At 41.6% G+C, this 3,887-nt stretch overlaps 1 long non-coding RNA gene across 2 annotated transcripts; it reads left to right on the top strand.

Moving 5' to 3' along the window:
- Positions 1–1,026: 1,026 nt before the first annotated feature.
- On the top strand, positions 1,027–3,566 carry LOC144785402 (uncharacterized). Of its 2 annotated transcripts, none has more exons than XR_013601859.1 (5): positions 1,027–1,178; positions 2,052–2,170; positions 2,268–2,365; positions 2,446–2,538; positions 3,175–3,566. It is a non-coding gene; the product is annotated as an uncharacterized LOC144785402 (long non-coding RNA). The 2 variants fall into 2 exon arrangements; XR_013601860.1 differs by lacking the exon at positions 1,027–1,178 and adding an exon at positions 1,198–1,620.
- The last annotated feature ends 321 nt before the right edge of the window (positions 3,567–3,887 follow it).

Raw genomic sequence — 3,887 nt, 5'->3', positions numbered from 1 at the left:
AGGGAGCAGCGCTGCTCCCCTGTGAGAGGTCTCACCCCCGCTGCTGGAGCCGCCTCGCACTCCTACAGGAGCACAAGAGCAGTCCCTTCCGCCCATTGAAATTCTGTATGGGGCTGATTGCCACTTACTGAATGACAATGGGGCAGTCAGGGGTGTTCACGCATGTGGTGGGCCTCCTGCCTCAGTGTACAGAAGGGCCTTCTGTTAGATAAAAACTAAAACGCCCATGGTGCAATGTTAGAGAACACTTCATTTAAAGAAGCCTGTGAAATAAGTTTAAAAGAAGAGGTTATCGTTCTTTCACTGTCTCATCATTTTTTAACTGAAGTATTTTCAATATTATATTCAACAAAGCCATGGTTGCTGCTTTTTTATTTTAAGGAACTAGCAACCATTGACAAAACCAATAGTCCTGGCTTGTTGTTGGTGCAATAATACTTGCTGTATTATATATCTGGATACAATGACATAAACAACATAATACCAGTCGCGCGGAGCACTATGCTAAGCGCAGATTTTTAGCCTAGGTGTTTTAAACTGCGCTCTTAATTACATCCAACACCCCCTCTGAAGAAACCCCCCAGATTTTTTTTACACTGCTTAAAGCCCTGGAAACAACACCATGTTACAGTAACCTCATATCCTGGCACTGTGGGTATCTTATTTCTGCCCAAAACACAAAAGTGAGCTTTTGGCAGATTGTTTGAAACATCTGCCCCTGTATATCGGTTAGCAGTGCTCAATACAACTTACAATTCATTTATAAGGATGCAACCCATATGCAGATCCATACAGTGTTTATATAGACTTTAGTGACGTGCTGTTTGAAAAAAAACCCTGATTAATCTCGGACTAGATCAAAAGTAGTCTATTATTTCTGGCCGGTTGACCCTATCGCGAACCGATCGTTAGTTCCTAGGTGTGAGTATCATTCCATGCAATTGTTTATAGTGACAAGATGGCGCGGCTGTTAGACCGGGAATACTACGGACTTAGGAGAAGCTGATCCGCCCACCTGACCCGGTAGTAGTTAGGATGCAAGAATTCCCTTTGGAGCAACACAGGTGTTCCGTGTTTGTATGACAGGGAAAGTATATAACGGGCATCAGACGACAGGTCATTCAGAAGCCTGCCCTCATTGGTCCGACGTGACTCCACGCTGCCCTTCAAGACTGACGGTAAGGAAATTCATACAATGCATCGCGTTTTAACAAGGGAAACTCTGGCAGAAACCCGAACGTATGGCCCTTTAGTTATGAGGCCTTTGTCTCCCGGGGTTAGAGAGAGTAGAACCGCATGCCCTTTAAAAGCACCTTGAGATAGTCCAGTTCGGTTAGTAATACACCGGGTAGTGGGAGAGACTTGGCATTTGTTCCCCACCGCCTGAGCAAGTATAAATATTTGTCCGTTTGGGATGCCTTGCGATAATGACGCACGGCGATTACTATATCGGAGACATGCAAAGATACAACATAGAGAAACTGGAATCTCAGTGAGGACAGACACCGGGGTTCTAGTGAGGACAGGCACGAGCACCCTTAAGATCAATATACGGGTCAGATAGTAAGCCCCCTTATCCAAGATGGGGACTAATTACTACCTACTTTCACAAATTAGGAGGTATTCTCATTCAAATGATTTAGAGTACTAAGTTATGTTAAATGTTGTATACTTGTAAAGCGCACAGCTGCCCCAGCAAAGGGGCGTCCCGGCGCTGTATACCACTGGGGAACCCATCCTGGCTTTCCCTGTGAGATGGTCCCTTCTGGGCATCTCCAAGGTGAAGACAAGCATCCCCGGCGCTGATGGGGCCGTAAGTGGAGATTAAGCAAGCTATTGCCCAGAGTTGCTGAGTGGGATCCATGGTTAGAGTAGGCACCGAGGCGAGAATTATCGAGTCTGCTGACCTTGGCCCAAGACCCTGCCGCGTCGGGAATCGAACCCTGGTCCCGGGCCGACCTCTGCTTCCGGGTCTGCCGCCTCTAACCAGTGAGCCACACCACTCCACTATTCATGAGAAAGGTGTCTTTTTTATTTTTTATTTCTTCTAGGATCCCTTCCAAATGAACATATAGGGACCCCAGGCCTAAACATACTGCATTGACCTAGGTGGCGGTGCCAAAAGACCAACTTTCTACAACTCTATATTTTTGCGCCGAGTGGAGGAAAGGTAATTAACCTGCCCTTAGTAACACAAAGTCTCAATATAAAATCAAGACAGAATTAATAATGTCAGTAACTGCATTTTTAATAATATCCATGTGTAGATTCCTGACGGGGATCTACCATCTAAGTAAGAATAGATTGTCAGAAAGGACGAACTCAAGAGAAACCTTTGGCTCTCTCTACACACAGTTACAGCCAGGTGAGCCCACCGCAGAATCAAAAAATCTATAACAGGGCAGTAAATTTTGCGGGAGTAATGTGTGCATTGTTATTTTCCAGCTGTTTGGAGGAATAACTATTCTGACCAACCCTAATTGTCGTATAGGAGGGAGGTTTTGTTTCCCCTCGGTGGCTCTTTCGTTTATCCAAAAGGTGAGAGATTACATAAATACATATGTGGAGTGGAATAGCGTCTGAGTTGGATGTGTACGGATGGTTTTTTGGACAAGTGGATCTCATATTTTGAGATGAGGTAGAAGATGGATCCAAATTTACAAAGGAGAAATGTTGATTTGTGTGCATAGCCTTATCATTTTTCTTCTCTTTTTATAAATATACATTGTAGAACAGGAGGGTTGTGTCGTAAATTTTAATTATACTTGGAATTTTGTATAACACTTACAACTATTAGAAAATGGAATCCTAGAGCAACATTTAGGAGAGGAAAGGTAGCGGAAATTGTAGCTTTTTCTTTTCTTTTCTTTTCCTTTCCTTTGTCTTTTTCTTCCTTTCTTTTACTTCGTTTGTTCTTTCTTTCCTTCTTTTTGGATGTCTTTTTCTATTTCTGTATTTGGTTGTTTACCTCTTCTTGTCTTTCTCTGCCCCTTGGGTCTTAAAATATTCTTACTCTGACTCTTACCAATATTCCGTGTCCTCCCCCTCCCATATTATCATTACATGGATGTAAGAACACATGTTATACCGAATATGTTATGCATATGGATTTGTAAGTGGTAGAGTATATGCATTTGTAAGTAATAGTAAAATAATACTTATGTCTTATTATAGGTTACCGCATGAAAAAGAAATCTCCAGACTGAGTGTATACCCATTTCAGTCTTGATAAAGATGGACCTATAAAGATTATTCCATCGAAACGCGTCGACGCTAAACCTCTGTACATAATCTGCTTGGGGAACATCGGTGTCTGAGAAGCATTAATAGTGACTGCTCCAGGCTGTGTTCTAGTATACAAATCCATAACAGATATGTAATGTGCTAAAACTAATGTCTTAGGTCTAACTTTTGTCTGTACACTTGCTATTCACTTTTTGTGACTTAGATAGGATATATTTTTATGTAATATGATTCAAATCCTCTCCTGTTTTTAACTGTGAATTCATGTGTTGTTTTTTTTAAGAAGATTGTGTATCAGGTTTAATAAACTGTGTTTTATAATTTAAAAAAAAACATTTTTTTGGTTATGTGATTTTCCTTTGTACTTAGTGGCTCTATCGAGATTTAAAAATGTGGTGAATGGGGCGTGAATCAAATGAATGAGCTGTAAGGTGATTTTGCATGTGTGTATAGGTTCCCAAGGGATTTCTTATTCTTTCAAATTATACAAAGCACACAAAGACCAATATACTAAAAAATTATGTCACTCCCTTTCCAGAGACAGCTAGACCGAGGATCACCTGCACCTACAGTGCACAGACACAGCAAGCGCCAACAATATCCCACTAGAAAGAAAAAGGAAAAGATAAATCCAACAAGATAAC

The sequence above is a fragment of the Lissotriton helveticus genome, chromosome 10, assembly GCF_964261635.1.
Source record: "Lissotriton helveticus chromosome 10, aLisHel1.1, whole genome shotgun sequence".
Taxonomy (NCBI): domain Eukaryota; kingdom Metazoa; phylum Chordata; class Amphibia; order Caudata; family Salamandridae; genus Lissotriton; species Lissotriton helveticus.
Note: the sequence above shows the minus strand (reverse complement) of the source record. Positions and strands in the feature narration are given on the sequence as shown.